Source organism: Mustelus asterias, chromosome 22 (assembly GCF_964213995.1).
Source record: "Mustelus asterias chromosome 22, sMusAst1.hap1.1, whole genome shotgun sequence".
NCBI classification, from domain to species: domain Eukaryota; kingdom Metazoa; phylum Chordata; class Chondrichthyes; order Carcharhiniformes; family Triakidae; genus Mustelus; species Mustelus asterias.
The window spans coordinates 7249945-7269339 of NC_135822.1; the positions used below are offsets into that span (position 1 = coordinate 7249945).

A 19395-nucleotide genomic window follows, 5' to 3' on the forward strand; every position below is an offset into this window, starting at 1 on the left:
CCCTCAGGCTACATCAAGAATGTTTTGCCAGGGTTAGATAAATACCACCTCTTGTGGATGGCTTTAAGAGCAGAAACACAGTTGTTAAAATTATAACTTGTTTTGACTAGTACGGAATAACATGAGGATTTGCAGTGTTGGTGGGATCCAGTGCCCATGCATGCAAGGAATGGCATACACTCCAATATGATTAGCCCTCTGTTCTTGTGTTGCTAGCATTTAGCAGCACAGTGGCACAGTTGTTAGCACTGCTGCCCAACAATGCCAGGGACCCAAGTTTAATTCCAGCCTCAGGTGACTTGTGTGGAGTTTACACGTTCTCCCAGTGTCTGCGTGGGGGTTTCCTCTGGGTGCTCCGGTTTCCTCCCACTGTCCAAAGATGTGCAGGTTAGGTGGATTAGCCATGGCAAATGCACAGGGTTCTGGGGATAGGGCGGTGGGGGAGGGCCTGGGTGGGATGCCCTTGGGAGAGTCAATGCAGGCTCAATGGGCCAAAACCCATCCTTCCGCATTGTAAAGATTCTAATGATGGAGGTTGTCAGATCAGGCTCCAGTCTGTCAAGAACTGTGACAAGCTGCATTTTTGTGGTGTAATACTGATTGTTGTTGAACAGGTCTGGGGCCAGGATGCACGTCAGTATTATTTCATTTCAAAGAAAAGTAGCTTTAATTGGAACACCTCATTATGGAAAACACGGAACCCCAAGGTCAGCTGGCTGCACGGCACACAGAACAGTTCAGTTATTCAGTTAAGTTTTCAACATTGGTCAATGGCCAATAAACAAGAATCAGTTATCTGCAATGCATTGAGGTCGCCTCTGCTATAAAAACAACAAAGTTCAGCAAAATATCTCATTAGGTTTCCACCATTTTGATGGAGAGTTCTTCACTTTTGGAAAAGGGACGTATAATTTTGGATTACATATGCAACTGTATGAAAGAGGCTATAGTCCAATTGTCATATCTGGAGCCAATGAAACACTGAGCTTAGCTGAAAACCTCGATCACCCACCCACCCCCAATTTACTATTTTGCCAGTGTTGGTGAAGGTAGACCCTCTTATTTATATTTATTGACACTAAATTAATGCAAGAATGTGGAGGCCATTTGATTTCTTTCATGAAAGAATACACATTTGAGAAGTCATTCACTACTTAAAATGGCTGCAAATGGGATACTTGCGTACTTTACTAAACAGCACCATTCAACAGCAAGACATGGAGACCACAATTCTACAGTTTTCTCCCCTTCTTTCTAGGAGGGCATTCCCAGGTTGAGCCAAGTCCCATGTTGGGAGGCAACAGCAGTGACTCAATATCGAAATAGATCCCTTTCTCCTCCCCACACAATCTATTTGACCAGGATGAGGGGAGTCACGTGACAGCCTACAAAAAGCCGAGTCAGATAAAGAGCATGGTGTGTGGATGGATTTGCACAAGAAAATGTTGGAGCAGGATCAAAGCCAACCCTAATCGCAGGTAAAAACTAGAGGGTAGCACAGTGGCTAACACTGCTGCCTCACAGCACCAGGGACTCGTGTTCAATTCCTGGTGTGGGTCACTGTCTGCGCGGAGTCTGCACGTTCTCGTGTCTGAGGGGGTTTCCTCCGGGTGCTCCTGTTTCCTCCCACAGTCCGAAAGCCGTGCTGGTTAGGGTGCATTGGCCATAGTAAATTCTCTGTGTACCCAAGCAGGAGCTGGGGTGTGGCAACTAGGGGATTTTCACAGTAACTTAATTGCAGTGTTAATGTAAGCCTACGCGTGATAGTAATAAAAAGAATTTGGAGAAGTTGAATAGGAAAGTTGAGGAAAAGAAAACCTCATGGTTTGGTTATCTTAAAGGCTTCAGAAATCTACCACAATATAGATTTCACATTTTTAACCTGGACAACACGAAGAACAAAGAAAATTACAGCACAGGAACAGGCCCTTTGGCCCTCCAAGCCTGCACTGACCATGCTGCCCGACTTAACTAAAACCCCCTGCCCTTCCGGGGACCGTATCCCTTTATTCCCATCCTTTTCATGTATTTGTCCAGAAACCCCTTAAAAGTCACTACGGCATCCGCTTCCTCCCCCAGCAACGTGCTCCAGGCACCCTCTGCCTTGTACATCTCCTTTAAACCTTGCCCGTTAATCCTGTGCCCCCTAGTAATGGACTCTTCCATCCTAGGAAAAAGCTTCTGACTATCCACTCTGTCCATGCCTCTCAATCTTGTAGACTTCTATCAGGTGGCCCTTCAACCTCCGTCGTTCCAGTGAGAACGAACCAAGTTTCTAATGAGCATGCAAGGCACCAGCTGAAATGAATTACAACTCCACAGGCATCATTAAACAAGATTTTAAAAATAAGATTCCAAGCCCTTCAAAATGCTACGCTGTTATCTTGGGTTTGTTGTGCTGAAAGTTGACAAATTTAATGTCATCTTTTAGTTCAAATACTTTGACTGGCAAACAAAGCCCCAGCATTCAATAAATTTATACTCATTGCAATATTTTTATATAAACCCAATTGCAATAAATTTCCTCGAAGGGTATGGGGTGGGCAATGTCTAACAAAGCAAAAAGACTGGGATTTGCATAATGAAAGCAAAATACTGCAGATACTCGAAATCAGAAATAAAAACAGGAAGTACTGGAAATGGGTCACCAGATCTGGCAGCATCTGTGGGAGAGAGAAACATTAGCTCGAGTCAAATACGACCCTTCTTCAGCACTTTCTGGATTTACATAATGCCTTTCATGACATCAGTTAAAGTTAATTTATTAGTCACAAGTAGGCTTACAATGAAATGAAGTTACTGTGAAAATCCCCTAGTTGCCACACTCCGGCGCCTGTTCGGGTACACTGAGGGAGAATTTAGCACAGCCAATGCACCTAACCTGCACATCTTTGGACTGTGGGAGGAAACCCACGCAGACACGGGGAGAACGTGCAGACTCCACACAGTGACCCAAGCCGGGAATTGAACTCAGGTCCCTGGTGCTGTGAGGCAGCAGTGTTAACCACTGTGCCACCCTCTTTAGATGTCTCAAAAGTTCATTAAGCATTTTTCCCTGGTAACCATGGAGGAAACGGGCAAATCCAATTGGCACACGATGAGATAATGGCAGACAACCTGTTACATCTCATCTTAAAAAAGGCAGCATCTGTGACAGTGCAGCAATGGGACACATTTAAACAGGGTTGCATGTTTGCTTTGACAGCAGATCACAGGATTTTATGTCATTAGGGTGTTGGCGCAGGCTGCTGTTTCAGTTTGTACTCTAGTGCAGTGCAGAGAACATCTTTCAATAAATATGTTGTTCATTTGAATCTACGTGTACAAACCACAGCTTTTCTTTGTTTAAAACCTGCAACTCTGAACACAGTTAGGACATTAGTGTCAAACTGCATGTCTGAGACTACAATAGAATGTGACCCACACACTGCTGACTCAACACTGAGTCGCAACAATCATACCTCAATGAAGCAGCCACTGGGAATACATTAGAATTCATATATTCTAAAGGCAATTGAAAAACTGAATGCCATTTCATTTCCACAAATTAGTCAGACACAGCATGGTCAAACTGCAACATAGATTGAGGATGGACTAATTCCTGCATTTAGACTTGGATATTTAACAGTAAACAATTTGGATAGTGGGTCTCAGTTAGACTAGCATGTGAAGTATTGCTACTGCACGCTTACTGGAGCCCAGGAAGGCCAGCAGAAGTCTGGCACAGTGGCAAACACTGCTGCCTCTCAGCTCCCGGGACCTGGGTTCGATTCCCGGCTTGGGGGTCAGTGTGGAGTCTGCACGTTCTCCCCATGACTGTGTGGGTTTCCTCCGGGTGCTCTGGTTTCCTCCCACAGTCTGAAAGACGTGCTGGTTAGGTGCATTGACCCAAACAGGCGCCGTTGTGTGGCGACTCAGGGAACTTCACAGCAACTTCATTGCAGTGTTAATGCAAGCCTTACTTGTGACTAATAAATAAACCTTAAACTATATAAAAACAATAGCTGGCCTTCGAGGCAGTCGACTTGAAAGACTGGCTGATTTAGATCTTAATGGGCAGCAGGGATCAAAAAGACTTGGGAGTGTTAACAAGCATCAACAGGAAGGATATAAATAAAAACTGCCGAGGGCAAGTTTCATCTTTGCTGAACAAGTTGGATTGCAATAAAACTTCTCTGAACAATTGCTCCATTTCAAAGATCAGCCAGCACCAGAAAAGAAAAGCCAGTACATGGGAAGTCTCATCAGCAAGATACGGTCATCTAAATTTATTCTACATATACATTGGGAGCTTGCAGTTTTGAAAAATACGGGGCATCAATGCCATGTACCAGGCTCCTTTTGGTATGACCTGGTTTGCCCATTAACATTTGAACCGAATGCAATTTGACTACAAAAATCACCATGAGGATTTTGGATCAGAAATAGGAGTCTTCTTCAGCACTGCCAATGACAGCTTTTTTTAAAAAAAGCTCAGGCAATTTAACTAATATGGCAGAGGTTAGCACTGCTGCCTCAGTGCCAGGGACCTGGGTTCAATTCCCAGCTTGGGTCACTGTCTGTGTGGAGTCTGCACATTCTCCGTGTCTGCGTGGGTTTCCTCCGGGTGCTCCGGTTTCCTCCCACAGCCCGAAAGACATGCTGGTTAGGTGCATTGGCCATGCTAAATTCTCCCTCAGTGCACCGGGTGGCGACTAGGGGATTTTCACAGTAACTTCATTGCAGTGTTAAACGTAAGCCTACTTGTGACACTAAAACTTTAAACCTTAGTGAAGCAGTAATCTTGCCAACCCGTACCAGGCAATCTACCCAAATTCAATATATTTGGAGTGACAACAGTTCGATATTTTACAATTTAAGTGGGTACGGTATGAAAATGTCACATTCGCTGTAGCTCCCAATGGTTTTTTAATATTGTCACTAGTGATGTCAAGGTAAACTTCGATGTGGAGTTGCTGACGTTGAACTGGGGTGGGCACAGTAAGTAGTCTCAGAACACCAGGTTAAAGTCCAACAGGTTAAATTGGTAGCACGAGCTTTCAGAGTGTCGCTCCTTCACCAGGTGAGTGCAGGATTTGTTTCACAAGCAGGGCATATATAGACAAATGCAATTACAAGATAATGGTTGGAATGCGAGTCTTAACAGGTAATCAATCAAGTCTTTACAGGTACAGAATGCGAGTGGGTTAAGTACAGGTTAAAAAAGCTGCCAATTGTCTCCAGCCAGGACAGTTAGTGAGATTTTGCAAGCCCAGGCAAGTCGTGGGGAGATTACAGATAGTGACATGAACCCAAGATCCTAATGGCCACTTCCTTAAGTGCTCATTAGGACTCTGCAAAGTGCTACCAACAGGGAAACAAATTTACAGACAATTTGTCAGTTTCCAAAATAACGAATGCTGGAAATTCACACCATGAGCAGTGTTGAAAAGTTGACAATGTAACATTTTCTACCTCAACATCAATAATCATTTAAAAATAGTTTGCCAATACACACACGTCACAGCTGAGTGGACCAATTGCTCTGTAGCAGTTGCACAGCAAACGTATCCTACTCCTATTTAAAAACAATCAAAAATAGTACTTGACAAGGATTCAGCTTCTCCACTGGACAGGTTGAGAAACCAAAGGGTCCATTGGAGAAATGTAAATAGATTGTAGAACAATTCCATTTACCACTTTTACCCAGGTGGTTCAACTAATTGCTCACTCTTAAGCTGAAGAAACGTTACCCGTGAGTCAATAGCTCTGGGCACAGGATTAAGATCAAAAGCAAATGATTGGCATAGGTAAAATTGGATAAAAGTTCTTGCCTTACATGCAAAATACCTCACATTCTGTTAACCTTGCATAATCATCCACAGTAGCAATACTTAATGTGCCAATTATGCAATTGGTTGCCAATTTGAAGGAGCAAGACACCAGTTGACAGCTGTTGACCACACAAATCTTACACAACTTGGACAGGTTCTTGTGAAATGTGACTTTGTTTACCCAAATGCTCCATGGTCTAGGATTTTCCTTTTTGATCACACCTGTGGATCGATGTTGGTAGAGTTCCAGCCTAGTCATTAAAATTAGAATCAGTGAAATACTTACAGGAACAGGGGAGGAAATTGGAAAACTGCGTAAAGTGAGATTCAGATGTTAAAAACCACCAACGTTTCATCAGAAAACCCCAAACTTCAGCTTGAACCAACAGGAGAATTCTTCCACTGCCTCATCAGAAGTCATCCTACATGAAAGACACATTGGCAGCCACAACCCAGGCTCTCAGGGGAAAAAGTCTACGCCACAAACATCCATAACTCACCACCATAAAAATTGGCCGTCACACTCGCACAACATCCAAAAAGATGCTGCACTGGTGAAGAAGCATTTGCTCAAGCCTGGGGAACAATTATGACATTTCTACCCATCAGTACACCCAAAGTTGTAAGAGATTGGATCAAAAGCAGGCCATTTGGCCCGTCATGCTTGGGCTGGCTCTTTGGAAAAAAGACTAAATGGAGAGAAATCATTCCCACACTTGAAATTATAGATCTACTTCACAACCAGGTTTCTAGACACATTTAAGCAGCACCATTCAATCTTCCAAAGATACTTGCAATCAATTGTAAATTCCTCCATTCCCCATGAACATCTTTCACTACAAGCAGCAAAATGTTTACCATCTTCAGTGCAAAACTATTGAGCAAACCACCAGTTCAAGGAGGGGAGTGTTTAATTTTTTAAAAATCATCGTTTCTCCTGATGGAGTTGATTTTGCTGGCGCGAAGTTTCACCTTCCAATGGAGATGCCGCCTGCACCATCAGGTGGATGCATAAAAAGACCAAGGTTGTGACCTGATCAATATTTACCCCTCAATCCAGATCATATAAACATCAGTCACCGTCACACCACTGTGGGAGCTTGGTGTGCACAAATTGACTGTCACATTTCCTATGTTATGAAAGTGCTATAAAGCACTTTTAGACACTGTGGTCATGAATTATATAAATGCACGTCTGCATTTTTGCAGGAGCCAGCAGTTTTCTAAATAGCACATGGTTATTCAAACGCAGCCAATCATAGGCAAGCTGTCTGACATTCACACATCAGGCCAAGGAGAAGTTAACAGTGCTTCTCATTCAATGTTCACGGTATGTTATACAGCCCGGTAGAAGTCACTAGGGATCGGGAAGTACCATGGTTAATGTCAGTCTTCCTCAGCAGAGCCACTAATTTGACACTGCAAATCATTTTCCCTTTACGAGCGTGTCATGTTCATCTGGGGTTTTCACTGGGAACAGCAGATTTCAGAAACAATGTACACCTTCACAGCTAAGCCAAGTCATTTGAAGAACACGAGATTTTGGGGGGGGGGGGGGGGGGCGCAAATTACCGAAATTAAATTGATCAGAATTCAGACTTTATGTGGAACTAAGAACCAATAACATTTTCTTTTGCAAGGGTGGGGACGAGGCGAGGGAAAAATAAAAGTGAAATTTAAAAAAGTGTTAATAGTGGAAGAAACTTAAAATAGTTTTGTATCGAGTCTCAGAATCTGAAACATGCAGGTCAGATATACAGTGGGCCTACCAAATACTTATTTTCTTTGAATGAAATGAACAGAATCTGAACAAATAGTGTTATGCGACAAAAAGGAAAGCACAGTTGCCTTTTGTGGACAGTGTAAACTTTAGATAGAAATTTCCTCTCGGGACTTTAAAAGGTTATAAATCTGAGCGTCTGTGCAGTCTGCACGTGCAATGCACCTTTACTTGTTCCAACACCCCCAGCTTGGGTCACTGTCTGTGTGGAGTCTGCACACTCTCCCCATGTTTGCGTGGGTTTCCTCCGGGTGCTCTGGTTTCCCCCCACAGTCCAAAGATGTGCAGGTTAGGTTCATTGGCCATGCTAAATTGTCCCTTAGTGTCCTGTGATGTGTAGGTTAGAGGGATTAGCGGGGTAAATAATTGGGGTTACAGGGATAGGGCATAGGTGGGACTGTCAGTGCAGATTTAATGGGTCGAATGGCCTCCTTCTGCACTGTAGGGATTCTATGCTTCTAATTTCCTGTTCTAACACACCATAACCCAGCACTACAAGATTACTTGTACCATTTCCACTTTTCCAAACACTACTATTCAACAAACCATTTTTGCTATGGATGCAACCATTATGAATTGTGCAAAGATGACAGAATGGTTTAGGGGCTCACTCCAAGGGCCGTACTAATATCCAAGATTCAAATGGAAATCTCTGAACTCCTTACAAAAGCCCTACGTGATTAGGCAATTCTAGCGTCTCGGGCAACCTAGTATTTTCCAGATTAAATATTGTAGCAGTGATAATCTATCTAGGGTCATACAGTAATCAAAAAAGGTCATTGCTAATCCATATAACTAGCAGGCAAGCTTTGAACTGGTGAAATGAGATATGCCATTCAACAAACCTTTTAAAAGATAGAGTATAAATTGCAAATCTTATCTCTGCAAGGTTACAATGCAATGAAACATTTTAACATTGATTACCAGAAGAACTCAACTCCAGTAGGTAAAGGACATTGGCGGGGAGGGAGGAGTGTTCTTAAGATGTATAGTTTGGCATTGTTTGCCTACACTAGGCCTTTAAATATTTGCATCAAGATATAAACAAGAATCACTACAGGTACATTACTGTACTAAAGGCTCTGCATCCAATTCAGTCATCAACACTGTACTCTCCTTCAGTTTCCAGTGTTTAATGGAGGGATGCAGGGTAGGACCATGTCTGATCTTGGTGAACTTGCTTTCCTAGTCTTTGAGGTGGTGGGATGATAGCACAGAAAAACGAGAGCCATATAATGCAGTCCCTTTTGTAAACAGTCTGAAACCCACTAAAAATTCTCAACTTCCATTTCAGCCTTCATTGCCACAGACATCTGCAAAGTCAAGCATCATCTTGGCAAAGATCTCATCTCTGCAGCAAGGGTTGCTGGCAACAATACCCTTGCAAGCTTGGTTAGTTTATTCACACCAGGATTGGCTCAATTATCCAAAGTAATAAAGCATTACCTTATACACATCCAGATCTTTGCTCAAAATCACCACTTGGTGAGGTAAAGATCACCCATCTGAGCCACCTCCCTCCCAACCCCAATTCAATCTATCATACTATAGAGTGTCCCAGCATCTGACCCAGACCCTCAAAACCAACCTCACCTCACCCATGAGATTCTGTATGTTCAGGGAGTAAAGGTACAACCACACCTTTTAGTTGACAGCCAATGCAACTCTGACTCAACCCCAACCCCCCCCCCCCCCAAAATCCCTTACGAAAAAGCCTTCAATCCCCTTTTCCCATCACCATTTCTTTCCTCAGGTCCTTGGTCGCCTAACACCACTCCATCACACCATTTTCAATACCTTCCGTCCTTCTCAATGGCCAATATTTCTGCTGTTGGGGATATCTGAACATACCAGACTCCTCCACCATCAACCCTACTTGTCCAATGCTTGTGTCATAGTCGGAGAGCTCGATTGGGTTGCCAACAGTAACCACACAGCCAGAATTTCTTCTGCAGCATGATTCACCTCCTGTGTGGCCCCATTCTATTCTGCCCCAGCAGCATTCCCCCAGCTATGCTAACCACAACCCACTGCATTTCTCTGGTTAGTGGCTAACTCAAAAGAAAAATAGGGAGCCAGACTCCGCAGAATTGACTCCATGAGCTTCAAGCTGCGCAGCCATTAGACATTACCTCCCCCCCCCCCCCTTTCCAATTCCCACTGTTACTGAATCACTTAAAATATATCAATGCTCTTCAAAGCCTCCAAACTACAACTGATCAAGACTTCATCCTCTCATTCCATCATGTGCCTCAGGTGATTTCAAATTATCTTCTTTAATTTGCAAGTTCTTCTACAATCCATGGCTTTGCCTCTCCCTACCATTCAGTTTCATGTGTGCCTTGCACCAATTGGAATCTCCTTTCCACCCCCCTTTCTGCCGCACGGTAGGAATGCTTCTCGAACTCCTGCAACTTGCTACCAAGCTCATCAAACCCTGCTGCTGTCAATGTAATAGCATGCGACTGGTGCCCCTAATCAAACTGCATGCTGTTTTAAAGGAGGAGCAGCATAAATTGTCACTTCTGGGGGGGGGAAAAGGTGAAGTTTGACTGAGTTCAGTAATTGGGTACTAGAAAGCTTTTAAGAATATCAAACACTGAAAAATCATTAGTTCAATCCTGCAACGTTTTTTATTTCAGACTGTCTGGGAGATAAATCCATGTTAGCCATGCTTGAATTCTAAGCACTAGTTGTGTCTCTGTAGATTAAGCATGTCCTGCAGGCAACCTCTGAATGGGAAGAACTTTGTGAACTAAAGCATTAGGCTGCTGGAGTTTTGGTGCATGAGCCATCTGCCCATAGTGGGCACTATTAGGAGTACAGGAGTAAGAGTCATGGGGAGTACAAATGTCACAATGTGCAATTACCCAATAAACATTTACAAATCTCAGGATGAAGCATCAGCAGCAAGACATTGCATCACACTTCAGATGTGGTACAAGACTCACTAAAAGTTAGCATGCAGATACAGCCAGTAATTGGGAAGGCAAATGGAAAGGAATATAAAAAGTAGGGCAAGTCTTGCTAGTCATACAGGGCCTTGGCATGTATGCAGTGTGCAGTCTGTCACCTTGAAGGACACACATACATTAGAAGCAGTTCAGAGAATATCCATCAAGTTGATTCACTCTCTAGTTTCACTATGTTAATACATGTGATGATAAATCCAAAAAAAACAAAGATTCCTGGGATGAAGTGGTTGTATTGAGAGGAAAGGTTGTGCAAGTTGGACTTATACTCAAGAAGAAGTGATCATATTAAAACAAGATTCTAAGGGGCACGACAGGATAGACGCAGAGATGATCTTTCTGCATCTAGAACCAGGGGGCACAGTTTAAAGATAATGGTCTCTTCTCATAGGATTAATCTTTGGTATTCTTTGCTCCAGTGAGTAGTGAAGGCTGGATCATTGAATATTTAAGCTAGTCAGATTTTTGATTGGCAAAGGGAGTCAAATAGGAAGTTTCAACACCAGGTTAAAGACCAACAGGTTTATTTGTAATCATGAGTTTTCGGATTCCAAATAAACCTGTTGGACTTTAACCTGGTGTTGAGACTGCTTATTGTGCCCACCCTAATCCAATGCTGGCATCTCCATATCAAGGAGAGTCAAGGGTTTTTGATATAATCGAACGGCTCATACAGAGACAGACCAGACTGGATAAGAATGGAACACTTTTCCTCAAGGACATTCATGAACCAACTGTCTTAAAAATATACTGCCCAACAGCCAAATGAGGCAGCAGGGGTAACAACTACCTCAAGCTCTGGGTGAGCAAACGGTTTCCTTTCTACAAAACATAGTCAAGGGATGCCAGATGAGTGGAGAATACAAACAATTTTTAGATAAGCAAGCTGTGCAGATGGGTTTGGATTCCCTGCCTGATAAATAAACCCAGTGAATATTGGAAAGGATTCCTCCATCAGCTGAATTTTAAAAAAAGGTGCAGAAATCCTCTCACTGGCTCAGGAAACATGGCAATACATTCAGTGAGAAAAGGAAACTGATGTTTCCGTACCAGGAGCTCACCCCAAGCAGGGGGTCAAAAAGAGGAGGCGAGCTGTGGCAACAGTTTCCCGAAATGGCAGTGCCATGTGTTCCCCTCCGTCACACATCAGATGTTGTGAACTCTCATCTGTAAACATTGGAGCATCGCATCTGTGGTGGTGGAAGATTTTCATTTTGCAAATCTCAATGTAAACCAGTGTGCAATGATTACCCCATTTCCCAGAAAGGGCTACATTCAAAATATCCTGATGGCGTGGCAGTGGTGCTTATTAATACTATTGGATTGTAAGCAAAGTTTGGAGCAACAGTCAATTTGTAATAGTGCAGAAACAGAGTAGCCTATTCAGCCCCTGGAGCCTATTCTGTCAGAGATTGTGGTTGGCCAGTGACCCCAGTGCTCCCCACATGCCAGAACACTTAAGATTTTTGTTTGTGATCTCAGGATTAATTGGCCCAACACCAACTGCCATTTGAAGATTGGTTCCAAACCTCTACCACACGTTCTCCAAGGTGATCACCCAAACATTGAGGGACAGCCTGGCATGTGGATTTGTAGGACTGGGGGGTTATGTAGTGTGGAGTATGTTTGCTGCCAGAGCGGTGAAAAGGCAGACAGGCTGGTGGGGTCCAAATTATGACTAAAATCTAGTGACCTGGCATCATGCAGCCCAGGGCATGGGACAATTGGTCACCCAACTTGCCCTGTTTCAACTATTTCCTAGCCACACTCCTGGAATAAATCTGGCAAAAAAAGGGAAGCAGTGGTTAGCACTGCTGCCTCAGCGCCAAGGGCCCGGGTGCGATCCCCAGCTTGGGTCACTGTCTGCGCAGAGTTTGCGCGTTCTCCATGTTTGTGGGGGTTTCCTCTGGGTGCTCCAGTTTCCTCATTGTCTGAAAGACGTGCTGGTTAGGTGCACTGGCCATACTAAACTCTCCCTCAGTGTACCCGAACAAGCGCCAGAGTGTGGTGACTCGGGGATTTGCACAGTAACTTCACTCCACTCAAGTGGTTTTCCAACTCTTAAATTTCAGGAATTACACACCTGGGTTGTGCAAGCTCTCCTTGTAATTAATACCACCCACTCTCCCCACTCCAAATTCTCAAATCCTGCAAGGTTGGAATGGAAATGTCCACATTATGACCTGCAGTTACCTCCCAGGTAATCAGAGCACAAACCAATAAGTGGCTTAAAAAAAAAATCACAATTTTAAGCACAAATTATGTATTATGACCTCCGACCTGGAAATAGCACAGTAAGGATGTTCCTTTAAAACGGAGATGAGAAATTTCTTCAGCCTGAAGGTGGTGAACTCATCGCCACAGAGGGCTGTGGAGGCCAGGTCATTGAGTGTCTTTAAGACGGAGGGAGATAGGTTCTTGATCAATAAGGGGACTAAGGGTTATAGGGGGACGGTAGGAGAATGGGGATGAGAATCATATCAGCCATGATTGAATGGCAGAGCAGACTCGATGGACCAAACAGCCTAATTCTGCTCCTATGTAATAAATATGGATTTCCATAAGATAAAGAATGAGCGAAAGGGACTGGAGTATTTGTATCAACAAGACGGGGTCAACTCTAATTTTCTTGCATAATAAATCCTGGCCTCTGACCCAGAGGCAGCATCCACTGGATGGAAGATTGGGGTCAGAAGACATGTGGCTGGCAGACGCAAAGGAGAGCTGCAGACAGGAGACAAAGCAGCTGTAGAGGGCTAGAGGACAAAACATTTGTGGTGGCAGTGTGCACATAATTCTATGACTATGCTGCAGTTTTGCAATCTTGTTGGTAACTTTCTTCATTTAAAGTTAAAGTTTAAAACTGCAATGAAGTTATTGTGAAAATCCCCTAGTTGCCACACTGACCCCTGTTCGGGTACACTGAGGGAGAATTTAGCATGGCCAATGCACCCTAACCAGCACATTTTTTGGATTATGGGAGGAAACCCATGCAGACATGGGGAGAAGGTGCAGACTCCACACAGACAGACAGTCACCCAAGCCAGGAATTGAACCCGGGTTCCTGGCACTGTGAGGGAGCAATGCTAACCACCGTGTCCACCCGTTTTGGAGTTCAGTTTGTAAAATTTAGTTATTTTGGTGTACAGTTCCTGGACAGGGATCATAACACTGCACGATACCCATCCTGGCACAGACAGTGGCTCCTGTGGGCACAAACGCAAGTCCTTCCCATCTTCTGTTACATTTGGTTTAAAGCCAATTCTTAGGATCCTTTACACCCGCTCAAGCCAGTGATCTTTTTGAAGCAAAATGCTCCCAAAAAATTGAAAATCTGACAAGTCAAAACTGAAATATTAACAAACCTACAAAAATCAGAGCATGTGCCTTAACATCTCCACCTCCATTTCTTCTTTACTCAATTTTAAGTTGCTCCTTCTTGAACTTTCACATTTATTGTTTTAAAATCAACCTCTGCATGTCTAATGTTTTTCGACAATTGATTAAATCACTGGCAATGCCATCAGTTGATTACCATTCCAAGATTTTCCCCCCACAAGAGCAGTTGAGGAACAAGTTGAACTCCAATGTATACCGCTATCCTATCAGCTTTGCAAGTTCAGCTCCTATTACAGTTTAACTGGACAATGATAAAAGTTTGTAAATTTAATAAGAGCAATAAGTTTTTTGAAAGTGTGTGCCAAACACGTTTACAATGGTGAGTAATTAAAGCATCCCAAATGTCAAATTCAACACTAAATGATACGGAATGGATACCATGTACAGTATGCAAACATGCTGCAACTGTAGTGTACAACAGCAATCTCAGGCTAGCCGTGGGAAGCGAAAGAAAATGCATCGTGATTTGACAAACTGAAAATTGACATCACAGCACAGAATAAATCACTTCTGGAACACGGTCAAGTTTGTCTCAAGATGCCGGAAATGACCATGTTTCGCCGTCACTCAGCCGTTTCAATGTGTTTAGGAAATCATTTTGCAACTTCGATTCATTGAGGAGATGACACAGCTGGCAACAGAAGACTGGAGCAGTGCATTTTGTAGATGGAGCACTAATTGAGATGTAATAAAATGGTCCCATTTCAGACCAAGCCCCAAAACATACGCGACAGAGGCGATTCTCAGCCTGCTGTGCTCCTCTAGCCTAGAGATGTCCGGGAAGCCAGCGATGGAGTGAATCCGAGGGGCAGCGATGAAGGGTAGCTGTGCTGGCTGGCGATGGAGAGGCTGGCAGTGTGAGACTACTGCGCACATGCCGATCTCCGCTCTGACAGATTGGCGCATGCGCAGTGGCCCGCTCAGTGCTATCTTGGGTGGGAGTAGACCCACTCTGCAGTGCTCAAAAGTGTGGGAGATTAATTTTGAAAATCCCGCCCAAAAAGAAAAACACAGCAGGAGTTACTCTAGTTTTTGGCACTTGGAATTTTTTTTGGGGAGAATCCTGGCCCACATTCTTCACTCTCCCAACAATATGACACCACTTCTGAGTATTGCTGAATGCTGCCTAACACAAGACTAAAAGTCCATGGATAGAGTTCTGCAACCACTGAAATTAAAAGCATAGAAATACATTCTCATCAACTCAATGTACAACCTGCGAATACACGGCAAAGGTACATTTCTCTTCAAATAAAACCCATTTGTCGTTATGCCAATGCCTACACTTCTGACCAACCCTTCTCCAACTTAGACGAAGGTTAGGCAAAGTTCGGCGGAATCATTGGAAAAATGCAAAAAGCAGATTTGCAATTAACAGATCACTTACACAGATGTTCCTATATTGTGCAGCGAAAATTACAGCTTTAGTTCAGGACAATTCCCAGTGAAAAATTAGAGGTCACCGTTAGGACAGGACACAAGGGTGCTTTTTCTTTGGAAAAAGTAGAACACTTTTCACAGGCATAGGCGACTGGCAGACAATGTAACGGATATACTGAGTTCATAGTTTAATGCACATTTCAGATGTAATAAGAACCTTAAATTAACACTTCATGCAGCAGGATAAGATTTTCTGTCCCTCCCAGGATAGCAATTGTATTAGGAGTTACCCAAATGGGAATATTTGCGGTTCTGATTAGAGCAATAATCAGTGCTCACTTAAATAGGTGATTGAGGTTTTCCCTCAATTAGAAACATTTATATACATGTATTAATTTATTAAAGTTAGAAATCATGAAATTTATTCCCCAGTGTAAACTATGCCCACAAGTATAATCAAAACTGCCCATATAAACTTGTCACCCATTGCTGCACCATTCACTATTGGAAGAGTGTAGACCCGTGTTTTGTATATCTTCATCTTACACTGTAGAGAAACCCCTTCAACTCAACTATTTCATGGCACCAACTTTTAACATTTAACTATAAAATGTACAACCAAATATGAATTGCATGCAAGACATGTAAACAGCAACCACATCAAGTGCAAGCACTTGTATAGTATTGTCCAAAGCCACCAGACATCTTAAAGCACTTTATACACAACTTGTCTCAGAAGTGCAGTCATTGTTGTAGTCATAGGAAAACATGGACAGCCAATTTGCACACAGCAAACTCCTATGAACAGCAATGTGATTATGACTAGACCTGTATTTGTGATTTTGATTGGGGGGATAGACATTGATAAGGACACAGGGGAGAAGTGGTCCGTTTTTCTTCAAAACAGTGCCTCCACCCATGCAGGCAATGGAACCCCAGCTTGATGTTTCATCGGAAAAGGTGGCACCATCAAAAGTGCAGTACTCTACTCCCTCAGTACCACACTAGAGAGAGAGAAAGTTGGCCGTAGCCTGGAGTGGGAGTTGAACCCAGAACCTCGAGACTCAGTGAGCCATTTTGATTGTGATGCTAGGATCTTGCATAAATAAACTTATGGACTTGTAAGGATCCAGCCTGGCTTTTTGAACCAAGGAGACAATCCAACCAACAGATGCAAAATGCAATGTTAATACTGGAATGCAAGAATACAAATATTATGGCTGGGAACACTCAGCAGGTCAGGCAACATCTGTAGAGAGCGCAAAAACTTTTCAGAAATCTAGACTCCAAAAGATTCTGCTGAACCACATTGGTCTTTAAGTGTTAGTGCTGAATTTGGAATTTCCCTACTTGTGGGAGTTTGGAAACTCCCTGCAAATCCAGTTCAAGGAGTTAAATAATTATTTCTATTGTGAATAAAATTCAAGATTATGCAAGCCAGCCTTCCCAAATGCACACAAAGAATTCTTTGAAACAGCTTTTCACAAACCCCACAAAAGTAAGCAACATTACATCCAGAAGCCCACTGATAGAGGGGGGGTTTCCAGGAATATGAAGTTGCTCTAATAGCATGCCCTTGGGAGTTACAGTAATGTGTTAACCTCTCCAGTTCCAAATGCTTGGGACCAAGTTCTTTCTAGATTGTAACCAGAAAAACAAACCAGTAATCATATCCAAATACTACATCTTTTACACACTCATTACGGTACTAAAATGATGCCACAAGTTGCTTGGGTCTGTTCACAATAATTTCAGGACAACCTGACGTTTCCAAACAATACATGTCCAGACTTGAGGTTACCCTGCATCTTAACACTGGAAATTAACATACATTTCCAGTGACTCTTCTTACCAACAGGAAGTGTAGACAGAGTCAATAGATGGGAGGCTGGATTGCATGAAGGACTAGGCTTTGTAGTTTTTTTGCAGTCTTGGGCAGAGCAAAAGCCATACCAAGCTGTAATACAACCAGAAAGGGTGCATCTGTAAAAGTTGGAGTCATAGCAGACATGTCAAATTTCCTTAGCCTCTTGAGAAAGTACAGGTGTTGGTGGGCTTTCTTAACCATAGCATTGGTGTGGAGGGAGCAGGACAGGTTGTTGGTGATCCGGACACCTAGAAACTTGAAGCGCTCAACCATTTCCACTTTGTCCCCATTGACGTAGACAGGGGAAAGTCCTCCATCAAGCTTCCTGAAGTCGATGACTATCTCCTTCATTTTGTTGACAATGAGGGAGAGATTGTCGTTGCACTAGTTTTAAAGCATGAAGCACATTTGGGAGAAGGAGACCCCTTTTAAATGGGTAATTAAGAGTTTGGAATAAACTTCTATTAATCAGATGACAACAAAGGGGAGTTATTAAACCATTAGTAACACGTTAGACCTCTACAGTCCCCTTCACCATTCCTCTCCTGTCCTACCTTGCCAATGTGATTAACAGATGAAGGCTGGCTGGGTGGGGGCGGGGTTGTGTGTGTGTGTGTGTGGAAGAGAACAAGGAAAAGGGAACAAAGTCACATGAAGTTTGTACACCATCTGCCAAAAGTTTCATAACTTTTGAGAATATTTCACTTCCTGTGCATTTTGCAATAGTCACTCAGTCTGGTGAGCTGTGGACTTATTTACTGAATCACACTATAGTTACTTTATAATGGTTCACTTGTGTTGTAAACAAAATTAGAAAATTTTAAAAAGGTGAACCAGGAATGCAATATAAAGTGGCCAACATGGTCACATAGCTGTCCTCAGCCCGAGTATCACAACCTCGTGATAGCTTGATACCATTGACGGTTGGGCATCCAGTTTTTCCGTCAAATGGGATTTCTCAATAAGACCTCTGAAAACCTGGCAGCACAGTCACAATTTTATGGGTTCTTTTCCTAACCCCTCAGTGAGTGACACCAAGACACCAGATCTCAACTCAAATGCAATTCTCCAAAAGCATACAGTGCAACATTTTGACAGTTCGGAATGCTCCAAGTTGACACTGTATAGCACTGATGCTCCAAGCTGATTGGTAGCGCTCTTGCCCCGGTCTGGTCCGTCAGCAAGGGTTTAACTCCCAGTCTATTGACTTGACGGTTCATAGTGGAGGAAACCTTGTGCTGTTGAGAAGATTCCAGATGGGGTATTAAAGAAAGCCCCTACCCCCTCAAGACCCCATGAGATTATCCATAGAAAAGCAAGGCAAATTCTCTATTGGGTCCTGCCCAATACTTATCCTTCTGGGTCATCAAATTTATGGGAATTTGCTGTGTGCAGATTGGTTGCCATGTGTCCATACATTACAATATTGGCTACAGCCCAATGAAACATTTTGCATATCCATTATGCAAATGTAGGTCTAACATAACAGATGAGTTGGTTCAAGTGCTCTCCCAGGGAGAACACTTCAGGGCAGCCCTCTGACAATAAGGAGGGGGCAAAAAATTTTTGTTGTGTTGGGTTGGATTCCAATCTGGGGAAGTGTGTGCATAACCTATTCCCACCCACACACTGCTGCAGAGTATCTGGAATCACTTCTGTGTTATATGTATTTAACAGTGGGAAGACTGCAGAGTCTGTGGCAGGCATGAGAAAGCTTTTTACTTTATTCTTCCATAGGATGTGGGTGTCACTGGCAAGGCCACTGGTTGTTTCCCGATCCTTAATCGTCTTAGAATGGAGTGGTTTGCTGGACCTTTCGGAACAGCAAAGAGTGGGTCTGGAGTCACATGTAGACAAGACAAGGATGCAGATTTCATTCCAAAGCAAAAAGTGAACCAGATGGAGGTTTTTTTTCTATTACAGTCACCATTACAAGCTTGGAATTCCAGGTTTTTGTTTTATTAATTGAACTTAAATTACACCAGCTGCTGTGGTGGGATTTGAACCCGTGTCCCCAGAGCATTAGCCTGGGCCTCGATTACAAGTTCAGTGACATTACCAATATAACTGAAAGGGGGTACATCGCTCCACAGCATCAAGAGAGTCGAAAAGACCCCAGATTAGTCACATTTTTGGTGCATATGGGCGAGTTTACGATTTGAATCATTTGCAAGGGCCAAGGTG

At 43.2% G+C, this 19395-nt stretch overlaps 1 protein-coding gene across 2 annotated transcripts in view; it reads right to left on the reverse strand.

The window, feature by feature from the left end:
- The window catches only part of spsb1 (splA/ryanodine receptor domain and SOCS box containing 1), an 88924-nt gene that overhangs the window by 45639 nt on the left and 23890 nt on the right, over positions 1-19395 (reverse strand). Inside the window, exon 2 of one of the 2 annotated variants that reach the window (XM_078238696.1) lies at positions 17197-17301. The exons of the other annotated variant lie outside the window; for it this stretch is intronic. The gene's annotated coding sequence lies outside the window, so the exon portion shown is untranslated. The remainder of the gene's footprint in view (positions 1-17196; positions 17302-19395) is intronic. 2 annotated transcript variants of the gene reach the window in all.